The 18,832-nt window shown below is 45.6% G+C and overlaps 1 long non-coding RNA gene across 43 annotated transcripts in view; it reads right to left on the reverse strand.

The window, feature by feature from the left end:
- Positions 1–18,832, reverse strand: part of LOC100739688 (uncharacterized) — a 187,429-nt gene that overhangs the window by 82,433 nt on the left and 86,164 nt on the right. For all 43 annotated transcript variants that reach the window (XR_014813663.1, XR_014813646.1, XR_014813642.1 and 40 more), the window contains one exon: positions 14,818–15,016. This is a non-coding gene — a long non-coding RNA (uncharacterized LOC100739688). The remainder of the gene's footprint in view (positions 1–14,817; positions 15,017–18,832) is intronic.

The raw sequence follows: 18,832 nt of genomic DNA on the forward strand, positions 1-18,832 counted from the left end.
ATGTTTTTCACATTAGTCAGAATTAATGTTATAATCATGATTTTCATACAAATATAAAATGAACATGTGTTAAAAAAAATTTTTTTGGGTGGGGGTCTTTTTAGGGCCACACCCATGGCATGTGGAAGTTCCCACGCTAGGGGTCAAATCGGAGCTGTAGCTGCCAGCCTATACCACAGCCACAGCAACGCAGAATCCGAGCTTCATCTACGACCTACACCGCAGCTCACAGCAACGCCAGATCTTTAACCCGCTGAGCGAGGCCAGGGATGGAACCTAGGTCCTCCTGGATGCCAGTCAGATTCGTTTCCACGGAGCCACGACAGGAACGCCTATGATATTGGTTATAACTTATTAAACAATGAGTCATTAGTGCTGAATGAAGTGGTAGCTATAGTTCCTGCCTTCTCTTCCCATTTCATTTTCTCACTATTTTGAAGTTATTTTATTGTTCTAGAGTCTCTGGTGAGAAAGGAGAGTAACGACCATTTTTTGAGAACCTAAAACACATCAGCAGCTTCAGGCACTAATCTTTGAAAAAATCGAATACCACACCAAATGGAGGCTGAGGAATTGCGGGGAGACACAATCTAGTCTACAGCACTACCTAACCCCTTTCCACCCTTCAGGGCTCGGACCCCCCGCCGCTTCCTACAGAAAGACTTTGAGGATTCTCCAGGGAACTAAGGGCTCAGCGACTGTCCTTTCAGACTGAAAGCACTGGGGCACTGATGGATAGAAGCAGTTACCAGATTATGCCCAAACCCCTTGTTGGCATGCTGCCCCCCGCCATCCTCCACCCCTAGGGCAGGGACTGTGTTGGATTCATTTCTGTATCCCCCAGACTCTAGCACACAGTAGGCTTTCAAAATGCTGTTAGAACTCAAGAAACATCTAGCTGAGGAGTTCCCATCATGGCGCAGCGGAAATGAATCCGACTAGGAACCATGAGGTTGCCAGTTCGATCCCTGGCCCGGATCAGTGGGTTAAGGATCTGACATTGCCCTGAGCTGTGGTGTAGGTCACCGACGCAGGTTGGATCCTGCATTGCTGTGGCTGTGGCATAGGCCAGCAGTTATAGCTCTGATTGGACCCCTAGCCTGGGAACCTCCGTACGCCATGGGTGTGGACCTAAAAAGCAAAAAAAGAACAGAAAAGAGAAGAAAAGAAACAGCTAGCTGGGAGATAGTGCCAATGAATAAACCATGATGCAGTCTGATCTGTGCCACAATGGAAGCAGGTTCAAGCTGTGGAGAGAAGCGGTTATTAATTTTGCCACCTGGGTGGGGGGTGATTTCTTGGGGACTGTGACTCTGAGCTGGGATCTGGGGGACGTTTAGGAACTGCTCCATCAGACTTTGGCGGGGGGGGGGGGTGGCGGGCAGGGGGTTGGGATAGACCCTCCTGTACTTTTCCTGGTATTGGGAACGTATAAAGGGATATGTCACAATCCCTGCCTTTGAGAAGCACATTTTAATTAGGTAGATGGGAGTGAATTGAATCACAAAGCAGGGCTGCCAGAGCTAAGTGTAGAATTATTTGCTATTTGTTGATAAGAGAGCCAGCCAGTCATGCCACAGTGGTTTGCTGCCCAGAAACAAATGTATCTGCAAAATGACTAGAACAGGGCTCACCCTCCCCCTTCCTCCTGCCTGCATGAGAAGGTCTAAGAAAGCCTGACCAGGGAAAGGCACAGACCTGCCAGAGCAGGGTTAAAAAGAGAAGACGCCATGGACAGGAAATGCTCCTTCTTATACTTTTTGGCCTTTGGGAGCCATTTGGTCGTGGTATTTTTTCATAAAATCCTGGTGGTAATGACACCTCCACCAGCCATCACTGTAACTGGGTTGTTATCTGCACCACATAAAGCACCTCTCATGCACAATCTCAGTCCTCAGAACAACTATCAAGGCAGCTAATTATTGGGGGGTGCCTAGAGAAAATTCTCATTTTCGATCTGGAGACCATGAGCTTGGCTAAGGCTAAGGCCAAGAGACTTGAGAATTCTCTTCCCCACATTCCTGGCTGATCCTGCTCCTCTCTCAGGCCTCCACTTAAACATAATTCCTCCGAGGGGCCTGTCCTCACCATTTAGTCTCAAGTCTTGGCTTTCTCATGGCAGCCCGTTCTTGTGTTTTGTAACAGTCTTCTATTGCTGTGTAACAAATACCCACCAACTTGCTCAAACTAGCACACATTTATTGGCTTGTAGTTTCTGTGGGTCAGAACCTGGTACGTAGGAGGTGCCAAGGAAGTGTATGTTGATGGAATGAGTGCCTTGTTCAGGATGTCACTACTGGCTGTCAGGTTGTGCTGTCAGCAAAGCCTCTATATTTTCAGTACAGTTACTCTCTCCATGATCATAAGCAAAGACAATGATGAACTGGGGTGTGGAAAGAACCGCTGTGCTGCCTGATGAAAGGCATCGGTGATTGGTCTTCTCAAGACTGTCAAGTTAAAAGCTGAATTTCTTGGCAGAATGTTGCTTCCTGGAGCATGGAGAATTGCCTGTGATGCCCACTAATTGGTGTAATGAATTTTCTTCAACTTTATTTTCTATTTGTCCTCATTATAACAAAAAGAGCTCCAACATTGCCTTCTAGGATTTGGAAAAAAAAAAGAGAGAGAGAGAGAGAGAGAAAAGTCTATTGTTTTTATCCTCACATGACCTTTTAGCCTTGAGTGATATGAAAGCTGGTCAGGATTTCATAAAGAAAATACCTATCATGGTACCGTGGGAAATGCCCAATGAAGTAGGTTTGAAACTTAGTTCCAACCGTCGTTCTGTGACTTTAGGGAAATTTCTTACGCTCTTTGGACCTCTGCGTTCTCACCTTAAAACGCTTTCTACAAAAAAGGGTTGTGGTGATTGTATGTGTGTGTGTGTGTTTGTGTGTGTGTGTGTGTGTCTTTTTTTTAAGGTCACACCAGAAATTAACCACGCTGGCACCCTGACCTTGAGCCTTCCAGCTTCAAGAACTGTGAGAGGAGTTCAAGTTGTGGCTCAGCAGATTAAGAATCTGACTAGTACGCATGTGGACGCCCGTTCGATCCCTGGCCTCGCTCATCAGGTTAAGGATCAGGCATTGCCACACGCTGTGGCATCAGTCACAGATGCAGCTCAGATCTGGCATTGCTGTGGCTGGGGTGTTGGCAAGCAGTTGCAGCTCCGACTCCACCCCTAGCCTGGGGACTTCCATATGCCACAGGTGCAGCCATAAATATTAAAAAAAAAAAAAGAGGGAGTTCCCGTCGTGGCGCAGTGGTTAACGAATCCGACTAGGAACCATGAGGTTGCGGGTTCGGTCCCTGCCCTTCCTCAGTGGGTTAACGATCCGGCGTTGCCGTGAGCTGTGGTGTAGGTTGCAGACGCGGCTCGGATCCCGCTCCCGAGTTGCTGTGGCTCTGGCGTAGGCCGGTGGCTACAGCTCCGATTCAACCCCTAGCCTGGGAACCTCCATATGCCGCGGGAGCGGCCCAAGAAATAGCAACAACAACAACAACAAAAAAAAAAAAAAGACAAAAAAAAAAAAAAAAAGAGGAGTTCCCGTCGTGGCTCAGTGGTTAGCGAATCTGACTAGGAACCATGAGGTTGCGGGTTCGATCCCTGGCCTTGCTCAGTAGGTTAAAGATCCAGCGTTGCCGTGAGCTGTGGTGTAGGTTGCAGACGCAGCTCGGATCTGGTGTTGCTGTGGCTCTGGTGTAGGCCGGTGGCTACAGCTCCGATTCGACCCCTAGCCTGGGAACTTCCATATGCCGTGGGAGTGGCCCTAGAAAAGGCAAAAAGACAAAAAAAAAAAAAAAAAAAAAAAAAAACGGAAAAGAAAAGAAAAAAAGAACTGTGAGAAATAAATGTCTGTACTTTAAACCACCCAGTCTACACTATTTTGTTACGGCAGCCTGAGCAGACTGAGACAGATGGGCAAAGAGTGATGGGCCTGGCATTTCTGTCAGAAGCAATAGCTAGAGGAAAGGCATGGTGGCACGAATCAACACCGAGCAGGGGGGGACGTGTCAGGACAGCAGGTGACAAGTGTGCCGAGTTGAGATAAGCGAGAATGTGCGGCCAGGTGATGATGGCAGTCAGCACCCAGCTGACAGGAACCCCGTCCCCTTCTGTGAGACGCCATCTTCCTGCACAGGATTAAGCGCCCGGCAGCCCTGTTTCCATCCTGTGACCCTTTGGGGCCCATCAGATCCTCTCTGGTAAATTCGGAATTGGTATGAGAATCTCCCCGCAAGACTAGGCTGTTCTCTTGAATAGAGATGAACATGAAAAAGCTATGCAGGGGCTATGCCCGGGGAAAGCACAAAAAAAAAAAGTATGAAAGAATGGATGTGTGTACACGTATAACTGAATCGCCTTGTCCAACAGCAGAAATTATCACAACCTTGTACTTATACAAGCTTATACTTCAATAAAACTATAAAAAAATGAAGAAACAAAAAGATGTTCTCACAATGAGAAGAATAAAGCAAACAGGCCCTGCCAAGGAGCAGCCAGGAAAAAAAAAAAAAAAAAGGGCAGTCTAGAGCCTATGAAAGCTTCTTTCCAGGTCTTGCCTCTGGTCATTTGAAATACCCCAGATTCCTTCTGGAAAATTCTCTTTTTTCCTTATATGCTTAAGCTGGCTTGACTTGGTGTCTGTTTTTTGCTACCAAAAATGTTGATGTGTCTCATGTCTCTGTCCAAAGTCCCCCTTCTCTTAATCATCTTCTCTTTCTTCTTAATCATCACCCAGCCCCCGGATAAAAATACCATTTATATTCTCTCAAGTGCCACATTTGCCTTCTTCCCTCACGTGTCCAACTCCTACTTCACATCTTCGTTTGAACTGAGTAAATATACCTCCCAACATATCACATCCATCAGAATTCCACATCTGTCAGAATTGTTCGATTATGGGAGTTCCCATTGTGGCTCAGTGGTAACAAATATGACTGGTATCCATGAGGAATCAGAGGTTCAATCCCTGGTGTTGCTCAGTGGGTTAAGAAGCCAGCATTTCAGTGAGCTGTGGTGTAGGTTGCAGATCAGGCTCAGATCTGGGGTTGCTGTGGCTGTGGTGTTGGCCAGCAGCTGCAGCTCCAATTCGACCCCTAGCCTCGGAACCTCCGTATGCTGTGGGTGTGGCCCTGAAAAGACAAAAAAAAAAAAAGAAGAAAGAAAGGAAGGAAGGAAGGAAGGAGGGAAGAAAGGAAGGAAGGAAGGAGGGAAAAAAGAAAGAAAGAAAGAAAGAAAGAAAGAAAGAAAGAAAGAAAGAAAGAAAGAAAGAAAGAACGAAAGAAAGAAAGAAAGAAAGAAAGAAAGAAAGAAAGGAAGAAAGAAAGAAAAGAATTCTTTAATTCCACCTTCTATCCTAAATCTCTTTCCCCCAGCCTTTCCCATCTCGGTAAATGACACCCTTCCCCTCATTCCTCAAGCCAAACACTTGGAATTACCCCTGATAATTTTTCCTTTCCCTTGGTTCCCTCATTCACTCTTTCATGTCCTACACTCTCTGATGCCAAACTCTGTCTCAAACTTATCCACACCTCTCCACTGTCATCACCCTAAATCCACAGCGGCAGCGTCTTTGTCCTGCCTCGGTCCACTCTTCCTGACCGCCTCCCTTTTCTCCTCTCCAGCAAACATGTACACCCAGTCATTATTCTCAGAGCTGCCAGAATAATCCTTTTGAACATGTCCTGTCATGCCATTCACCCATCTAAAACCTTATTATGTTTCCCCATTGCATTTAAGAAAAAGTACCCTGATGTGATCTGATTTCTCTCCAACTTTTCTCATGACTCTCCTCTTGCTTCCCAAGCTTCAGAAACTGATTTCCGTTGGTTTTTCCAATGTTTTTCTTCTAAACACATCGAGATATTTTTTGCTTCAGGCCTTTCACATCTAACCGTCCCAATATATCTGTCTGTCTCCTCCTTCTCGTCATTCAAGGATCCATTCAAATGGCACCTCCTATGAGAGTGTCCTGATCACATGAGTAAATTAGGATCGAGACTAACCATCTCACACATCACTCTATTTCTTTCAAGCACTTGGAGCAATCTGAAAAGAGCTTGTTTGGGTTACGTGAATTCTCCTACTAGGAAAGTAATCACCACGGAGGTGGGTACTCGGCTGACCCATTCACTCTCTAGCCCAACGTCAAGCCCAATGGCTAGTATACTGTACACGCTCCATGAAAATCTTTTGAGTAAATAGATAAAACCAAGAACACTGAAGAGTTTTAAACGAGAGAGTGATGAGAGACATCTGTCATGTATCATCGAGGTCCATGACAATAGCATTGAGGGGGGATTTAAGGTGGGTGGAGCCCATGTCTTACTCAGCTTTGTACCCCCAATGGCTAGCATGGGACAGTCTTATCTACTATTAAATAATAATAGGATTCCTGGAATTCCTGTCATGGCACAGTGGAAACATATCCAACCAGGAACCATGAGGTTGTGGGTTCAATCCCTGGCCTTGCTCAGTGGGCTAAGTTGCTGTGGCTCTGGCTGCAGCTGTAGATCCAATTTGACCCCTCACCTAGGAACCTCCATATGCCTCAGGTGAGGCCCTGAAAAGAAAAAAAAAAAAGAAAAATGAGATTCCCAAGCAACATCATTGTATTAAAAATCTCATTAAAACACACCTGCTTTAGGCCAGAGGGGTGTAAGTCAGAGATACATAATACAAAGGTATTTTTCTTGTATGTCTTTCATGAACAGAGACATAATTTTAATTGAACATGCATTTTATGAAGGCAAAAATAATTAATTTTTCCAAATGAACTCACCTAATTTTTTACTACATTCTGATGATAACCCTCGAGTTTGAGTTTGAAAAAGATGTAAAGAGGACCTAGTTCAGTCATCTCAAAGAATGGCTGTGATGGCAAGTCTAGAGAAACTGAGGGTTCAAGACCAGAACGAAACCTATACGCCCAACTTCTGACCCATGCAGACACCACCCAGTCCACCACCATGTGTGGGGAAGGCGACACAAAGCAACTCACATCAAAGCTCATAGAAAATCATGGGGCTATTTGAATCTAAAATTTTCAGGCCCTGGCTTATTATTTGTTTATTAAAAGAAGATTTTTCTTAATCTCAGTAAAAAAGTATATTTCCCCCAAAGAAAAGGAAAGCCAAGTCTTGCCCTCTATTGGCAAGTTGGAGAGCCCAGTTTGAGCCCCCCCCCTTTTTTTATAATGATTTTTATTTTTTTCATTATAGCTGGTTTACAGTGTTCTGTCAGTTTTCTACTATACAGCAAGGTGACCCAGTTACACATATATGTATAGATTCTTTTTTGTCCCATTATCATGCTCCATCATAAGTGACCAGATATAGTTCCCAGTTCTACACAGCAAGATCTCATTGCTTATCCATTCCAAAGGCAATAGTCTGCATCTATTAACCCCAAGCTCCCAATCCATCCCACTCCCTCCCCCTCCCCCTCCCCCTTGGCAACCACAAGTCTATTCTCCAAGTCCATGCTTTTCTTTTCTATGGAGAGGTTCATTTGTGCCGTATAATAGACTCCAGATACAAGTGAAATCATATGGTATTTGTCTTTCTCTTCAGTTTGAAACCTTTTATAGTCCACAAGCAGATATGCATTTAGAGAAACCATCTGTTCCATTCAGGATGCAAAATAAACCACATATAGGGGAACTCTCACCCCAAATCCTTCTCTGAATGGAAGAAGAAATCATAGGGTAAGTCACGAAACAGAAGTTGAAGAGATAGGTAATTAAATGGATGACACAGCAGAAATGGCACTAGAGGTAGGTGTTTGATGAAAGTTGGCAGATGGAACCGGTGGTAAGACTGCGGTTCCATGTGTTTCAATTAGAAAATTCTCAGTAACTGAGGCTTTGGGGGAAGTCTGGCAGTTGGGAAGCTTTTGCCCACAGTCAAGTTCATTTCTTAGATACTAGATTCCTACTTTGGGATCATTAATTTGGGGACTTTTGATGTCATAGTCTAGCCATGCTAGCTCTTTCTGACTTCCTATTACTGCTTAAAAGTTTGTAGCGTTTATTTAAATAAAAATTCACTTTGTTCTTAGCTACGTTCATTCAGCGACCTAAACACCAGAAAAGCTACCTTTGGCATGTCTTAGGAAACAGATTCCGCATATTTTTTCACCATATCAGCAGCCTGCTTATAGCTTTGAAATGGATTTCCTTATTTCAATATTGTTATTAGGCTGACGGACTGCAGCGTGGTTGAGTAACATTATTCACCACGTGGAAAGTTCTCTTGATACATGCTCTGCTCAATCTAGCTATTAACCAAATTCCAAGAGTGCAGGCCACATTTAGCTTTCTGCTTAAAATCCTGGGCCCCACAAACATGTCTTACTGTTATCAACAGCCTTGAATCAGGAAGGATTACAATATTATGACTATTTTCCTGGAGAATTAGAAGAACTTTATTCTACTGTTTTGAGTAGGTGTCAGCAACCATCCAACAATTTTTTTTTTTTTTTCCATCAGCAATCACTGAGCCCCCACTCTGCCAGGCCCTGGGCTAAATGCTGAAAATACCAAAATGATTCATAGTCACTTCCACAGCTCCTGGCTCCAGAGCTCGTGCTAGGGGTTGGTGTAACAGCCAGACTGAAGGCGCTCCTCCCACCATTACCACCTCCCGATATTCATGACTTTGGAGAATCCCTTGCCCTTGAATGCAGATGGGGTTTGTGACTTGCTTCTAATCAATACATCAGGGCAAAGATGCTGGGACATCACTGCCCGTGACTGGGTTACACCCCCTAAGCCTCCCTCTTGCGGGCTTGATGAGACACACAGCCACAGCGAGGATGCTCGCACAGCAAGGGGCTAGAGCCGACTGTGAGCTCAACATCGGGGTCCTCAGTCATGCGGCCACAGGAAATGAGCCTGGAAGTAGCTGCCTGCCTAGTCAAGACCCCAGATGAAAACGCAACCTGGCTGATACCTCGATTGCAGCCTTTTAAGACTCAGAGTACAGGACCCAGCTCAGCGGTGCCCGTCCTCCTGACCCACAGAAACTGTGAGATAGTAACTGTGTGTTGTTTTCAGCGGCTCTATTGGTGGTAATAAATTTGTCCCATAGCCTTAGAAAACTATCATAGCCAGCTAGAGCCTATGAGCCAAAGCTCTTCTGCAGCCTGTTCTCGAATGCCCTGCAAGCTAAGGATGCTTTTTACCTTTTTGGGGCCACACCCACCTCATGTGGAAATTCCAGGGCCAGGGATCAAACGCTTGCCACAGCGGTGACCCCAGCTGCTGCAGTGACAACACCAGATCTGCTGCACCACAAGGGAACGCCAATTTTTACATTTTTAAGTCATTAACTCAAAAGAAGAATACCTTGGGACACGTGGAAATTACATCAAATACCAATTTCAGCGTCCATAAATAAAGGTTTATTGGAAAACAGTCTCACCCATTCATTTATTGTTCTTTGGGGCTTCTTGCACACACCACACTGAGCCCCAGATGTGACAGAGATCAAATGTGACAGTTGGGCAGATGTGACAGAGATCAAATGAACCAAAAAGCCTAAAATATTTACTCTCTGGCCCTTTTCCGGAAAAAAAAAAATAATTAAATTACTGGTCCTTGATCTAGTGGAAGATAGATGAATAAATAGATCAATTACACGCTCAGAAGAGGCATGGGAACTGGGCCCTACTGTTGCGTAGGAGAGTTTTCCAGACGGAACGTGGAGGAAGGATGTCACAGAGGAGGGGTCAAAAGTGGAAAAATCATGCAGCTATGAAAGGGTTCAATGATCCAGAAGTGGTGAGAAACTCCCAAAAGCCTGGACCCACGGATTTCTGAAGCCCCCATTGGGTGTCCTTAGATCAAACATCAAGCGTTGGGGAAATTATTGCATAAAATAAGATCTGCAACTGAATCCACATCTCTAAGCTGTGACTGTGGTTTGCTTAGGGCTCTTGGCCAAATCATGCCACACATGCTTCTGCCGAAATGAGCTTGGTGATAGGGCTGCGTCCCTGCTTCCAAACGCCATAAAATCCACAAAATTATTTTACTTTCCAAATTGGAAAGTGTTAATATTATCCTGATTTTCTTGTTTGGGGAGGGGGGAGGGGGGAGCTCTCTACGGTTTCGTGGCTGCCGATCATGGTCTGTTAGGCGACTACTTAAGAGTCCGTTTCGGAGTTCCCGTCGTGGCGCAGCGGTTAACGAATCCGACTAGGAACCATGAGGTTGCGGGTTTGATCCCTGGCCTTGCTCAGTGGGTTAACGATCCAGCATTGCCGTGAGCTGTGGTGTAGGCTGCAGATGCGGCTCGGATCCCGCGTTGCTGTGGCTCTGGTGTAGGCCGGCAGCCACAGCTCCGATTAGACCCCTAGCCTGAGAATCTTCATATGCCGCAGGAGTGGCCCAAGAAATGGCAAAAAAAAAAAAAAAAAGACAAAAAATAAATAAATAAAAGATTCCGTTTCATTCATTTTCTCGAAGTCTCTATCCTATCTTCTCTGACCCTCGGGTCTGTTCACTTGTAGGTGGCACTGACGTTTGAAAAAAAAGGCACACGGGCAAAACACCACGGGGGAAGCTCAGCTAGCTGGATCCAAGAGACCTTACAGGATCTGGCCATCAGCTTCTGGGTCTAGAATCGCCTCAGTGCCGTATTTCTGATCAATGCCAGCATCATTATTATCACCACGATGCTCTCCGATTTTAACAAAATGACCCCAAACTACTGCAGGTTCTGTGACTGCACGTTACCATTTTTCTGTCTCCTCGTCACCCGGGTGTGTGGCCTCCTCTCCTTTCCACTGGCTGCCTTCCAGGAGCAGCCACACTGCCCCGCTTTCAATCGCTGAGAGTTTAAAAAGGGGTAACAGTGGTCTTTAAATTGTGTGTAAAACAATCTGTAGACAAAGAGTGAGGGTCTGAGGGTTCTGCCATGACTTAAATTACATGAATTTACTATATTCAATCCGTACCCCCTCTTTGGCTGCTGAGAAGCCTTTTATCCATCTGCCTAGTCATCAAGTACATTCCAGAAAGCCGTTCTTGAACAGCTTGGGGGACAATAGAAAAGGCGGGTCCAAGGAAAACAAAACTCTCTCATGCAAATGATTTATCTCCACTAATGCACACCAGTTTGCAGATCCATCTAACTACATTACGTATAGTAAGAATTTCTAGTCAATGTCCTTCAACTTAGATCTAAGTTTGAGGAATTCAGCAAATTGAGTCAAGCAGTCAATGGCCCCATCGCCTCAGGGCTTTATGACATTTTCAGAAGCTCAGCAGGTGCTTACAGCCAGCAGCAAATGGCAGGACAGAATCATGGCTGTCCGGATGCCAGAAGGTCCCCAGATAGTAACTCTCCCTTTAAGACCCCTTCCTTCCCCAGGCTCAATGCAGCTAAACTGTCCCGCATCAGGAGGCGGGAACGAACAAGAGCTTACCAATTACTTAGTATTTTTAGTTTAAAAATATGGGGGGGGGGGGAGTTCCCAATGCGGCGCAGCGGAAACGAATCCGACTAGGAACCATGAGGTTGCAGGTTCGATCCCTGGCCTCGCTCAGTGGGTTAAGGATCTGGCGTTGCCATGAGCTGTGGTGTAGGTTGCAGACACGGCTCAGATCTGGTGTTGCTGTGGCTGTGGTGTAGGCCGGCAGCTACAGCTCTGATTTGACCCCCCTGGGAACCTCCATGTGCCGCAGGTGTAGCCCTAAACAGACAAAAGTCAAAAAAAAAAAAGGAAGAAAAAAAGAAAGAAAAAGCAATTTCTGCAAAAATGAAAAGAGAAAAGCATATTAAGAGGCTCCTGGCTATTCCCCTGATTGGAAAAGTTTATCAATGAATATCAGTTACTGCTGCCCATTGCTTCTGTCACTTCCAAATCTTCCTCCCTCCTGAATTTCCCCACTAAGCCCACTTCTTTCTCGTCTAGAATAAAAATCTCCCTTGCCAATGGTGCCTGTAATTTAAAACTCTTCAGCATAGAAAGTGCAACACAAAGCACATGTTCAGATAAGTGTCACTCCAGGAGCCTTCTAAATGGAGCTCACACCCTGAGGAGGTTGCTATGCACGCACTTCTGTTACCCCTACCTCAGCTCACACCAGAAGCTCTGATAATTAACAGCATGAGGGTCAGAAGTGAGCAACCACTGGTGAAATTAGTGATTTGTTAATTACCCTGGGGGACTATTACGAAGGGATTCCCATTGGGATATTCATGGTGTTCAAGAAGATATGCGAGTGGAAAACTATTTTAGAGACACTCCGGCTATATCGCTTTCTGCTGCTCTGCAACCTTTGGTGTTCCTTGGCTTGTAGTTGCATCGCTCCAAATTCTGCTTCCATCTTTATATATCTGGTCCTTCTGTCTCACTATCTTAACATGATCTTCTTCTAAAGACACCAGTCATTGGACATAGGGTCCACTATAATCTACTATGACCTCAGTTAGCTACATCTGCAAAGACCCATTTCCAAATAAGGTTCATGCTGGGGCTCTGGGTGAACAGGAATTTGGGGGGATACTATACAATCCACCCATGCCCATGTCCAAAGAAGGTATAAGACCCTAACAAGGAGTTCCCATTGTGGCTCAGTGGGTTAAGGACCTGACATGTGTCTGGGAGGATGCAGGTTCCATCCCTGGCCTGGCTCAGTGGGTTAAGAATCCAGCGTTAGAGCAAGCTGCGGCTCAGGTTGCAGATGCTTCTCATATCTGGTGTTGCCACGGCTGTGATGTAGGCCGATAGCTGCAGCTCTGCTATGACTCCTGGCCCAGGAACTTTAATATGCTGCAGGTGCAACCATTAAAAGAAACAGAAAAGAAAAAAAAAAAGACCCTAACACGTCTCTAATCATAGAAATGGTGCTTCAGACCTCATTTCTAACAGGGGAAATCAGGGTCCGACTGGGTCCCTGGATTTCTGGTTGCCTGAAAATAACTGCGTGGCAATAGAATTGTACCTATAGCATACAGTCAAGTCAGCCTTACATGAACCTTTCATCAAAGTGAAGGTCATAGCACTGAAGAGTTCAGAAAGTTGGGAGTTTGTGAGAATTCCAGGGCATTTGAATGCATCGTCTTGCCTGCTAGATAATACATGCTTGGTGAATAAATATTTGTACGTAACTCAGAATTTGGTCTAACCCTGGCTCCCCTGATAACATGGCGATGAGACAGTAAGAGAACCCTGGTCACCCTCACACAGATCGACCTTAACCAAAAAGAACCAAGGAGTGGGACAGAACCGAATTGAGGGAAGTTGTTAACACCCTTTATCCCCACGTCCTTCTCTCTCGTTGCCTTCTCAGCCAAACTTCTAGAAAGAATAATCTATTCCCTCTTATCTGCATGTCTACCATTTCCGTTCACCCCTCAATCCACCAACACTTGACTTCTGCCACCATCAAACCAACCGAATGCATTAGCCAAAGTCACCCAGGGTGTGAATTGCCGAACTCAGTGGCTGTTCACTGTCCTCTTGGGAATTGTGTCAGCGATACTAGACTCTGCTGAACATTCATTTCTTCACAACCTTCCCTCCCCAGCTTCCAGGACACCCCACCCCCTAACCCTCCTGCCTCTCAGAATATTGCCCCTTGGTCTCTTTCAGGGGTTCTGCTCTTTCTGTTTGCCCTTTCACTGCATGTTTTTCTGGGAGTCCTAGGCTGGGCCCACTGTTGTGTTCATTCTACACAGTCCCCTCAGATGAGTAATTCACTTTTCTGGCTTCCATACTCTCTTCTAAGCTGATGACTCCAAACTCATGTTTCTCTAAGCTTTAGATTTGCATGCCCGATGCCTGCTCGATGTCTCTACCTGGGTGGCCCATGGGTAGCTCAAACCTGCTTGCTTAAATCCATCTCAGTGCTTCCTGCCAATAGCCAGACCTACTCATGGATTGACTTCAGGTATCGGCTGCAGCAGACAAGGCAGACACCTGACACTCCCTCTCCTTCCTGCCTCCCACCTGGTCGTCTAATCCCCAACCCATCTTGCTTACCACGGCCCAAGTGCAGACACTCGCCAGTTCTCTGCAGGAACCAGTTAGGATGTAAGATTCCAAAACAAAGATCTTGGAGTCAAGCTTCCTTTCTAAATCTCACATGCCCCACTGCAATGCTGGGCTCATACCTCTAGCTTGGCTTAGACTTTGAGATACACCTTGACTCTAAAAACTTTACCCGTGGAATACAAGCCTAAGGTAGTAATTAAGTTGGATTCTAGCGTCCAACAATGCAAATTCCAATCCGGGTTTTTTCCACCTCTTCATAGCTCCATAACTTTAGACCATTCACTTCACATATCTAAGTGTGTGCTTCTCTGTGGGGCAAAATGAAGAGAGTAACAGTCCTTAACTCATTCATTCAAAAAATACTCACTGATTATTTATTATATGCCAGGCACAATTGAGATCAAAATAAAGTTTCTTCCCTTATTTGAGCTTATATTTTAACAGATAAAGACAAACAATAAATATGTGACAGATAAATAATGTAATTCCAGGTAATGGTAAGCGCCACAAAGAAAATATACTAGGGTATTAGGATATTATGATGGATAAGTGAGATAACCTTAGATAAAATTATCAATAAAAGCCTCACTGAGGATGGATTTGATCTTCTAACTTACAGAGGGTGTTGTGAAAGGAAATGCATGCATGTGAATTGCTGAACTGTGAATATTCATAAACACTGCAAACATTCTATAAATGCTTACTATTGCTATTATGGGGATTCTCCACTAGAGGGAGCTACCATTCATTGAGTACTCGGCGGTATCAAGGGCACAGGGCTCAGCATTTTACAAGGAATTTCCACTTACCTTCCAGCAGGAACAGTCTTGAAGAACAGGTATTATTGGTTCCATTTTCCAAGACTTGGGTTCAGAGAGCAACTGGACCGGTGGTGGGGGGGGGGAGGTGTCACACAGTCGGAAAGCGGTGGAACCACGCAGGTCTGTTTGACATCAAACCTGCGCTTTTCCGGTTACATCGCCTGCCTCTTTCTTCACAGTGACTTCCCTGAAAAACAAAGAGAGAAGAGCACAGCGGTCGAGGATTAATAAGTAGGAGAAGGAAAGGAGAAGATCTGTACCAAGTTCATGGTCCACAAGTTGGGGTCAAAAGCCCTGGCCAGCCGCAGAATAAGGAAGGCCTTCACATCAAGGGAACATTCCTCAGAACTGTTTTCAGAGACAGTCCCGCTTACTGCTCCATCCTGAGGCTTCAGGCCTCCGAGATTCCCGTGAAATCAAAGCTCAACGCAGTGACACTGCGTAGCTGTGAAACAGAACTGACAGAAACACTTCCTCGAGGCCCCCTCGGGGCAGAAGTAAGTGGAAATTTTCACTCTTGAGTCCAACAGAATTTATTGTCTATAAACAGTTTTCTGGTTCCCTCCTCCCCTACCCCACTACCAAAGTCTCTGCCCGGAGAAGCCGGTAAAAGGACCAGAAGCTTCCATTTCAGGAATCTGGAGTGCAGAGATGCACCTCGAATTCAGGCAAAGTCATACCTTACACAGTCCGTGCGATGCACAGCCTGACTGCTCTGTGGATAAGTTAACAGCTTTCGGAGTGAACACAACCAGACAAGAAAAGTGGGAAATAAACTCCCAATCATCCCGCCACCCACCAAACATTCACGAAGCACTAATATTGTGTCTGGCTTAGAAGGAAGACACATGTTGCATTATTTTTCATACTTTACCTGACTCTATTTGCATTTTGACCGAGAGTAAACACAGTTGTATAATATTTACTTTCAAAATATGTGTTCTGCATTTTTTTTTTTTTTTTTTTTTTTTTGCTTTTTAGGGCTGCACCCATGGCATATGGAGGTTCCCAGGCTAGGGGTCGAATCGGAGCCACAGCTGCCTGCCTACCCCACAGCCACAGCAACGCGGGATCCAAGCCTCATCTGCAACCTACACCACAGCTCATAGCAATGCTGGGTCCTCAACCCACTGAGCGAGGCCAGGGATCGAACGGGAAACCTCATGGTTCCTAGTTAGATTCGTTTTCACTGCACCACGATGAGAACTCCACATGTTCTGCATTTTTCAAATTAAAATAAGCAGGGGCGTTCTGGTCAAGGTCTGCCAGCTCTCCAAGGAGGAGTGGATGGTAAGAAGCCTGATATATAGGGTTTGCCAATTTCTGTGGTGTAAAGATTTCCCCCATGGCCAATATTGAGCTGCCACTATGAAGTCCCTGAAATGAGTTGAGAAGAGATGCCAGGAGCCAGAGGCAGGCAGCACCCAGCACACCCCTGAAAACCACAAGCTTGCTTGGGAAGCGCTTTCCCTCATAGCTTAGGAAGAAGCAAAATGGCATCCACAACTTATGAGGTAAGAAGACAGCATAATAGAATAGAAGAAGCACAGAATGAAATTTCTGGAACCCTGAGTGCTAGGCTTGGCTCCGCCTGGGACATCCTGTGTGATTTGGGATGCGATATTTTTCCTACTCGGAGCCTAAGTGTCTCATGTCTAAGAGGCAGGACTGAGACACAGCTGCAATTGTCAATCTCAGCTACATGTTCAAATCGCTGTGGACTTTTTTTAAAAGATGACTGGATTCCACCTGTCGAGAGGATGCTGAGGGTTTGGAGAGGCCCCTAGGGATCTTCCTTTTTGCGTTTTGTTCCGTTTTGTTTAACTCCGTACTTTTGTGTGCATGGCCAAGGCTGAGGGCCCTGGACAGTTTTATCTTTTAGGCCCCTCCTAAGTGTCGCATCTGTATTTCTAGTCGACCTGGTGTGGGAGACAGTTTGAAGGGGACCCCAATGACCTCTGTCTCCTGGTCCTCATGCCTTGTATAGCTTCCTCCGCAGGGTGGGGGTGGGGGTGCAGGCAGCAGGACCTGTGACTTGCTTCTGACCAGAAGAACAGGGCAAAGGGGATGAGCTGTCATTCCCATGGTTCCGCTCCATCAGGAAGGACTCTGTCTGGCCCGTAGGCTTGTTCTAGAAACAAGTACTCTCCCTCAGGCCCTGAGGAAGCAAATGGCCTCGAGGAGACCTCCTGTGGAGGGACCACGGGGCACAGAGCTGGGGGAGACACCTGCCCACGACCAGCAAAAAGATTTAGTTCTCAGTCCTGAGACCAAAAGAAGTCAATTCTGCCAACAAGAGGAGTGAATCTGGAAGCAAATTCTTCTCCAGTTGAGCCTAACACCTGATTACAGCTTCCTGAGACCCGACAACAGAGAACACACAGAAGCTGTGCCTGGGCTCCTGATCCAGAGACACTGAGATAATAACTATGGTGGTTTTTAAGCCGCTGGCTGCACTTGAAGTAATTTATTATAAGGCATAATAATATATGTCCAGGAGTTCCCTGATGGCCTAGGTGTTAAGGATTCGGTGTTGTCATTGCTGCAGCATGGGTTCAACCCCTGACCCTGGGAACTTCAGCGTGCTGCAGGTGCAGCTAAAAATAATGTCCAAAACATGAGGCCCGCTTTCAGCTAGAGGTGCTCATGCAGCTAAGGAAACAACAGATTCATGCTCCCCTTTTCAAGCCCACTCCATGGTATAAGCTCACCACATGGAGCGATGGCAGAATTACTTACAATTTAAAATATGCTTTGATTCCCTTTTTTTTTGAGACTTTACCTTGTTAAATTCTATTCAGTTAAGTGTGCAGATGATAGGACCTCACTGTAAAATTATATTATACTTTGCGGTTTATAAATTTTATTTATTAATCTTTACCATGTCCCTGTGTGGTTTTGTTATTGTTATATTCATTTTCGTTTGCTGGGTAAAAAAAATGACCGCAAACTTAAGAGGCTTAAAAACATACATTCATTCATGATCATCAAAAGGTAGAAGCAACCTGTGTCCATTAAGAGGTAAATGAATAAATGAAATGTCGATTGGAATAAATTATTCCAATAGTGGAACACTGGGACAGAGGAATGGAATATAATTCAGGCGTAAAAAGGAAGGAAATTCTAGCAGGTGCTATGACATGGGTGAACTGTGAAGATCTAGGCAGAGTGAAATAAGTCAGTCACAAGAAGACAAATGGGATACAATTCCGTTCTTATGAAGGATCCAGATTGGTCAAATTCATGGAAACAGAAAGTAGAAGAGCGGTCGACAGAGCTGGGTGGGGGGCGGGAAGGGGAGTTGCTGTTTGATGGGTATCGAGTTTTCAGTTTTGCAAGATGAAGACATCCTGGAGACTGGTTGCACAACAAAGTGAATATACTTAACACTGCTGAACTTAAACATGGTAAGGATGGTCATTTGGGGTGGGGGGCACACCTGCATGGACGTTCCCAGGCTAGGGGTCGAATCCGAGCTACAGCTGCCGGCCTCCACCACAGCCACAGCAGCTCAGGATCCGAGCCATGTCTGCGACCTACACCACAGCTCATGGCAACACCGGATCCCTAACCCAGTGAGCGAGGCCAGGGATCGAACTACATCCTCATGGATCCTAGTCGGGTTCATTACTGCTGAGCCGCAATGGGAACGCCCAAGACCATTAAATTTTATATTGTGTGTATTTTACCACGATTTTTAAATTTTTTTAACCAATTACCAAAAAAAAAAGAGGAAAGAAACCACATGTATTATCCGACAGCTCCCATGGGTCAAGGGTCAGGAGTCCAGGCTCAGCTTAGCCATCTTCTGCTCAGGGTCTGACACGGCTGCAATCAAGGTGTCATGGCTGCATTTTCATCCAGAGGTTCAACTGGGAAAGGATCCACCTCCATGTCTATTCAAGCTGTCAGCAGCTTAGATTTCCTCGCAGCTGAATGACCGAGGGCCATTTGCTCACTCTCTGTCAGCGGGGGTGGGAGGGGGGCTGCTCTCGGCCCCAGG

This window comes from Sus scrofa, chromosome 8 (assembly GCF_054392235.1).
Source record: "Sus scrofa isolate SSC_HxYL_T2T_F1_AM1 chromosome 8, Sscrofa_HxYL_maternal_Yorkshire_Landrace_v2.0, whole genome shotgun sequence".
Classification (NCBI taxonomy): domain Eukaryota; kingdom Metazoa; phylum Chordata; class Mammalia; order Artiodactyla; family Suidae; genus Sus; species Sus scrofa.